The sequence below is a fragment of the Oryctolagus cuniculus genome, chromosome 3 (genome assembly GCF_964237555.1).
Source record: "Oryctolagus cuniculus chromosome 3, mOryCun1.1, whole genome shotgun sequence".
Classification (NCBI taxonomy): Eukaryota; Metazoa; Chordata; class Mammalia; order Lagomorpha; family Leporidae; genus Oryctolagus; species Oryctolagus cuniculus.
Genome location: NC_091434.1, coordinates 38895219 through 38902906, shown reverse-complemented (window position 1 = coordinate 38902906; position 7688 = coordinate 38895219). Strand labels below are relative to the sequence as shown.

The 7688-nt window shown below is 43.7% G+C and overlaps 1 protein-coding gene across 3 annotated transcripts in view; it reads left to right on the top strand.

The window, feature by feature from the left end:
* Positions 1–3114: 3114 nt before the first annotated feature.
* The window catches only part of CFLAR (CASP8 and FADD like apoptosis regulator), a 54340-nt gene continuing 49766 nt past the window's right edge, over positions 3115–7688 (top strand). Inside the window, exon 1 of one of the 3 annotated variants that reach the window (XM_008258954.4) lies at positions 3115–7650. The gene's annotated coding sequence lies outside the window, so the exon portion shown is untranslated. The remainder of the gene's footprint in view (positions 7651–7688) is intronic. The other 2 variants (XM_017343028.3, XM_017343027.3) reach the window with 2 other exon arrangements.

The following is a 7688-nucleotide window of genomic DNA, read 5'->3' as shown; positions in this document are numbered from 1 at the left end:
TGACTGTTCATATTATAGTAAGCCAAAGAGCTTGAACATACCTTGAGGAAACCCAGAAATAAGAATATAACATTTCTGTGATGAACTGGTGATTTTTTAAAAATTACTGAAAGGATTTTATTTAATATCTTTAGAGAAAATATAAAGCAAGACCTACTAACATTGCTATGGTTTGTACATTGTTTGTTCCCCCAGGGTTTGTGTGTTGGAATTTGGTCCCAAGGGTGGTAGTATTAGGAGGTGGCGTGCAACCAGTAAGGTGGTGCCTAGTGAGAGATCCTTAGATCAATTGGCTACATGCCCTTGAAAAGTTTAATGCTATTTCTCAGGGAGCCTCCATTAGTTCTCATTTGAGGATTGATTGAAGAGCCTGAGCCCAAGCTTCCCTCAGTCCGCTGAGATTTTGAGATGTGATCCTGTACTCCCCCACATGCCCTGTGATCTTGTAGGGCCTGCGCTGTGCCGTTTGCACATTTAGCCTCTAAAACTGTGAGACATTTAAGCCTTTTTGACTTCGTAAGTAATCTGCCTCAGGTCTTTTATTATAGTAACACAGTCTGACACAGAAAATCAAAAGGAAAAGTCTGATGAAGCCTTAATAATATGCGTCTGCCTTTGTCTCTTCACCAAGAGTAAACTGGGAAATTATAGGCTGAGTTCAACAGAGCTTTTTCTTTTTTTAATATTTATTTGAAAAGGCAGAGAGTTACAGAGAGGCAGAGACAGAGAGAGAGAGAAAGAGGTCCTCTGTTTACTGGTTCACTCCCCAAATGGCTGCAATGGCTGGAGCTGGGCTGATCCGAAGCCAGGAGCCAGGAGCTTCTTCCACGTCTTTGACGTGGGTGCAGAGGTCCAAGCACTTGGGCCATCTTCTACTGCTTCCCCCAGGCCATTGCAGAGAGCCAGAAACATATGAAATTGGAAGAGGATCAGAAGAGGCGCAGCTGGGACTTAAACCAGCACCCATATGGGATGCCAGCATTGCAGGTGGTGGCTTTATCTGTTATGCCACAGTGCCGGCCCCCAGAACTTTCTACATCTGTTATCTTCATACTGACCATAGAGATAAATGTATACCAAGATGGAGATGTTGGCTTGATGAATATATGTAGATTAATAAAATCTTGATGAAGTTCATAAAAATGAATTTGGCAGCTCCAAATAGCTAAATTTTTTGGAAACTATTGCGTTCAAAAGTTCTTGAGATGCATGATATTTTTGTCTTCTCCTTCTGCTTTTCTATAGAAAAAAATACATAGTTTGTTAAATTTGAGTTATCAAACTCTGTATTTTGTGCACTCTGTAAGAATGCTAAATAAGGGCTGGTGCCACGGCTCACTAGGCTAATCCTCCACCTGTGGCGCTGGCACCCTGGGTTCTAGTCCCAGTTGGGGTGCTGGATTTTGTCCCGGTTGCTCCTCTTCCAGTCCAGCTCTCTGCTGTGGCCCATGAGTGCAGTGGAGTACGGCCCAAGTGTTTGGGCCCTGCACCCACATGGGAGACCAGGAGGAAGCACCTGGTTCCTGGCTCCCGGCTGCGCTGGCCGTAACAGCCATTTGAGGGGTGAACCAATGGAAGGAAGATCTTTCTCTCTCTCTCTCTCTTTCTCTCTCTCTCTCTCACTGTCTAACTCTACCTGTCAAATAAAAAAAATTATACAGGGAAAAAGAATAATTTCAAATGGAGAAACTTGTCAGACATGGCAATAATAAAGTGAAAAATCAAAGTGAACATTATCAGTTTTGTGCCACCTGACAGGATAAAATAAGAAGAAGAAATTGCTCCTGTGATATTTTGCTTAAAATCTTATTTTGTCTGATATCAGCATAGCCACTCCAGCTTTCTTTTTTTTTCTTTTTGAAAAATTTATTTTATTTATTTGAAGGGCAGAGTTGCGGGAGGAGGGGAGGAGGAGAGAAAGAGAGAGAGAGAGATGTCTTCCACCTGCTGGTTCATTTCCCAGATGGCTGAAATGGCCAGGGGGATGGGTCAGGCCTTGTCCAGGAACCACAAACTTCATCCGGGTCCCCACATGGGTGCAGAGGCCCAAGGATTTGGGCCATCTTTGCCTGCTTTCTCAGAAGCATCTGCAGGGAGCTAGATTGGAAGTGTTGTAGCCAGGACTGATGCCTGTATGGGATGCTTTAACCATTATACCACAACACGGGTCCTATGAATTCCTAGATTCTAAATAACTTTCATCATGGTATATTTTCTGAATTTTATTTTCCTATTCATAATTGTTGTTAATATCTTACTGTGCCTCATTTATAAAATACTTTATCAAAGGTATGTGCATATAGGAAAAAACACAGTATATGTAAGATTGGGTACTCTGTGTATTCAGGCCTCCACTTGCAGTCTGAGAACACACACACAGACAGAGACACATGCACACACACACACCAGTAATGGGGAACTGCTGTAGTCACCTCTGTAACTCCTCTCCTGCTGTTCTAGTCCAAGGCTGTATCAGCATCTGCCTGGGAGAACCCTGGTACTCTCTCTGAAGTCTTCACGTCCATTTGTGCCCCTTCAAATGTGTTCCCCCAGGAACTGGACAGTGTCTTCCACATGCTAATATGATCCCAATGCCTCTACTCCATCTCTGTGTGTGTGTGTGTTTTAAGATTTATTTTAATTTGAGAGTCAGAATTACAGAGAGAGGGAGAAAGAGAGAGACATCTTCCATTTGCTGGTTCACTCCCCAGATGGCTGCAATGATCAGGGCTGGGCCAGGCCAAAACCAGGAGCCAAGAGCCTCATCCAGGTCTCCCATGTGGATGCAGAGGCCCCCCCCCCCCCCCCCGCTGCTTCCCCAAGTAGTTTAGCAGGGAGTTGGGTCAGAAGCGGAGCAGCCAATGGAGGAACCAGTGCCCATGTGGGATGCCTATGCTGCAGATGGCGGCTTTACTCGCTACGCCACAGTACTGGTTGTTCTACTCCATCTTTCACTTAAAATACTAAAGTCGGGCACCTTTACTCAAAATTTCAAGGGTTCTTGCTGTATATTTAGATCAGAATTCTAAATATCAGCTGCTTATAAATGAAACAGGCAACATGGTACAGTTTTCAGCCTGTATTCAGTGAGAGAAATACACAGGAAAGTGAGGGTTTTTTTTTTTTTTTTTTTTTTTAGGGGAAAAGAAGTCTAGAGTAGAAAGAAGTCTAGAAATTAAGTTGGGTTGATATCAGGCAGAGAGCAGGTAGGGAACCAGGTGGAGCAAGTGTGCAGTTAGGAGCAGCCACAGGTAATGTAGCGTGGGCAGAAAAGCAGAGAGCAGGCAGCCAGAGGCCACAAGCCCAAGGCTTAGTGAGGTGGAATAAGGCCATGCCAAGATGGCCGCTGGCAAGTGAGTGTCAGTTACTCAGGAATGGCTTTGAAACCCACCTGGCAATGGAGCCTGCCGGGCAACAGGCTGTGATTGGTTAGGGCATAGACCGCCCCTTGACCGGATTGGCTGCCTTGGCTATATAAGCTGTTGTACCAACTGAAATAAATGAGCCTTCGGGCTGCTCACCTCTGGCCCACTTTCACCCAACTCTCAGGGTCGTATGGTGACTTGCGCCTCTTGCCCCCACCACACTCCTCATCTCAGAACGAATCCATAGCAACAGCGTGGGACAACAAGGGGCCACTCCAGCTTTCTTTTGGTTGCTGTTTGCATGATACGTATTTCTCCATTCTTTAACTTTCATCCAATTTCTATTTTTTAATGTAAAGAATGCCTCCTATAAAGGCATACAATAGGAACATAGTTTTTGTTTGTTTGTTTGTTTGTTTGTTTAATGCTATATAGCAACCTCTGTCTTTGGATTATTTAATACCTTTTCATTTAATGTTATCATTGACTTAGTTGGATTTATTTATGCTATTTTACTTTCTGTTTTCTATGTTTCAGGTCTTTTCTGTCCCTCTAATCTGCCCTTCTGTGTTTTGGAATTGTTATTTTTGTCATTATTTAGTGTTTGCCCCAGATTTACCGTATACATATAATCAGAAGTAGGTTCAAGTTTATACTAGCTAGTTGCAGTTATTCCTGTATACCTGTATTCTCTCTTCTTTTCTTTTGTGGTATTTTACACAACATATTTAACATTAGTTAATGTTACACACCTAACAGGACATTGTTATAATTATTTCCTTACCATTTGTTCCCATTGTCTTAGTCAAATACAACTTTATTTCCACTCACTGCCTTTGTGCTATTATTGGAGGTTTCACATGTATTACATTCCTATATGTTACGGGCCCAACATTCCATTTTTTATACAATAAGTTAATAAGAGAAAATATTCACTTAAATTATCTTTTACAACTAGTTATAAAATTATCTCTCTGGTGCTTTTTGCTTTGTTTTGTTTGTGGATTTGAACTACTGCCTGGGATCATCTGCTTTCATCTGAAGAACTTCCTTACGTGTCCCTGTAAGACAGGTTTGCTAGCGTAACTTCTCTACTTTTTGCTCCCTTGGAAATGTTTTTATTCCACCTTCATGTTCATAAGACTGCTCTGCTGAGTAAAGGATTTTTGGTTGCAGCTTTTTCCTCTGGGAGGTTTGACTGCAATTTCCAGTGCTGCTGGTCCTTAATACTTTTACTGAGAAGTCATTGTTGACCTTACTGATGTTTACTGGTAATTAAGGAATTGTTCTCTTGCCCCTCTCCCCACCTGCCTTGTCTGACTTTGAACTTTTTCACTGTGATGTGTCTGTTGTGGATCTCGATGTGTTTACCTACTGGGACTTCGCCGAGCTTCCTGGGTGTGTAGCTTCCTGTTTCTCAATATATTTTTGAAGCTTACTGCCATTAATCCTTTGAATAGATTTTCCCCCCTTTGTCACCTTCCTCTCCTTCCAGTATCCTTATTTTATTGGTCCCACATTTCTCTGACACACTTTTCATTTTTCTATTCTTTCTTTCTGTTTCCCTTGGCTTTGTGTAGTCTCAATAGATTTATCTAAAAGTTAGTTTATTCTTTTTTCTACCAGTGCAGATTTCTTCTACTGTGGGGCCCCTAATGAAGTTATTTCAGTTACTATACTTTACAGTATTTCCAGAATTATGCTGTCCAGAATTTCTATTTGGTTTATTTTTATAATCTCTGCTGCTTTATTGATATTCTTTATTTGATGTAACATCAAATAGATATTATCATTGTAACTTCCTTTACTTTGGTTATACTTTTCTTTAGTTCTGTAAACATGTTTATAATGGCTACTTTGAATTCTTTCAAAATGATAAATCCAACATCCGGTCATTCTCACAGGTGGTTTCTGTGCTGGATTTCCCCTCGCCCCTGCTCCAGTGTGTGGGTCGTATTCTCTTGTCTCTGCGCGCCTCATAATCGTTTGTGAAAGCAGGGCACTGAACATAATGCACTGTAACAGCCCTCAGGACTGGTCTCTCCCCAGTTACTGTTACAGACTGTCCTGGTCTTCTGATGATTTGACTTAACACTTTTCTGGCTTTAGATATACAAAAGTGGTATGCATTTGAGAAGCAGCTGTACTTCAGATTTCGAATTTTGATCTGTTCCTAGGGTGGCAATATGGAGTACAATTCTCTATCATGATATTTTCAACAGTAGTAAGCCATATCTCCCACTAGACCACGGATCACAAGGGTATACTGCACTGGGTTGCTAAGCTGTGATGGTTGGTAGGTTAGATGTATTAAATCCATCTTGACTAATGATAGTTTCAACTTTTGGTGGGTTTGTAAGATAAAAACCCTATCATAAATTGAGAAGCATCTGTTTTTGCTTGTTTAGTGACTGCATTACCTGAGGCAAATTCACTGCATACCACCAGCACCACACACAGTTTTAGTTTTTTAAAGTTGTCACCTTGGATGGCAGTGGCTTCTGACAGAGCTCTCTTCCTCTGGTTCCCTGACCACCTCCAACTGTTAAACTCCGCTAACTGCTGGCTTTGTTCCTTTGTTTTTAACAGTACCCTGGATATAAGTAACTATATAAACAAATCCAATCAAATGTGTACTCCTTTGAAGGAACAGGTATTAGTTGTTTCATATTTTATTTGTTCTTATCCAAGAAGGGCTCCCCACCCAGCTGTATTTTTTAAATTATTTATTTATTTATTTTTTATTTATTTATTTGAAAGGCAAAGCAACAGAGACAGAGGGAAAGATGAATGGGAAAGAGAGAGAGAGAGAGTTCTTTCATCTGTTGGTTCACTCCCCAAATAGCTGTGTGGCAGGGCCCCAGGGACCAGTGTCATCCTCTGCTGCCTTCCCAGGCACACAGCAGACAGCTGGATCAGAAGTGGGCTAACCTGCAGTGCCATAATGCAGGCCCTGCTCCCAGCCATCTTCATCTCTGGCTCTTTCCTGCAAACCAGCCAGCCTACAGTTCAGCCTTTACAGTCCCCCCGGTGATAGCCACAGGGGACGGGTTCCCTGACTCCCTATGAGTATCACAATCTGCACATGCTCAAGTTCCTCTGTGAAACGACGCTGTGTTGGCATACAGCCTATGGACATGCCCCCATCATTTTAAAAGCATTTCTAGATCACTTGTAATAGCTAATCAATGTGCATGCTGTGCAAATGTATTATTCAGGGAATAATGACAAGGAAAAAAGTTTATGTATTCGGCACAGACATGATTTTTTTTTTAATTTTAATATTTTCAACCCATGGCTATTTGAATCCACAGATGTAGAATTCAAGGATATGGAGGGCCAATTTTATTCTGAACGTGTTTGGAACTGCCTATGATCACGACCTTTTGGGAACAGACTCCGAGCTGTTTCATTCAAGGATTCCTTAACGTCCCCCACATACACACACACACACACACACACACACCACTCAATCCCTGAGCCAAGACCCTGGGCCTGGGGACCCAGCTTCTCTGTGAGTCACATCTCTGCTCCTCGAGTCTAGGTGGACGAAGGGAAAGGGCTGGCTGCCCTGCCGCCTTCTGTCTTCACACAACTGCCGCCTGAGGAGCCGCAGCGAGGGTAGTCGGGCCCCATCCTTCTCGGCGCTCCTACCCAAGGCACAGCCTCTGTTCCATGAGTTGGGGCCGGATGGGAAGAGGGGCTCCCCATTTGTTAACTGCTCGGGGCGGGTGAGAGCCCTGACATCTTGCTTCTGACTGGGAGCCCCCGGGCCAGGGCCGGAAAGCTCTGTGTTCTGGAGTTTCTGAGCAGAGACGGGGAAGAGATCACCGCCTCTGGCTCTCTTACCAAAGAATTTTTGTAGATTTTTCGGAAGAGGTATTTCTTCACTGGCTGTTTAACCTCTGGGGCCGTATCCAGGCGCTTCGAATAGTTGTTTGCCTTCGTTCTAAACAGTTTTCATCCGTTTCCCTGGGGATGAATCAGCTGAGCTCTCCACGCAAGCTAACTCTCATTCCCTCACGCTTAAAACTGTTTCGAGAAAAGTTAGGAAATTTCCAAAAATTGCCAGAAACCGGTTTTTGGGAGCAGATTATAGCGTTAGCCCGCTCCGGTGGCTACTTCTTGTCCTAGCACGTCCGCAAAATGCCCTGACCTCGAATCGAGGACCAGCACCACCCAGCCCGGGCTGCACCGAGGACCCAGCCAGTCACCGCGCTGTCAACAGGAAGCAGCGGCCTCAGCTTCTCAGAAGAGCAGCCGCCCGGCAGGGACTCCGGGGCCGGTGAGTGGGGTCCCCGGGCCTAGCTCCGCTGCAGCCGG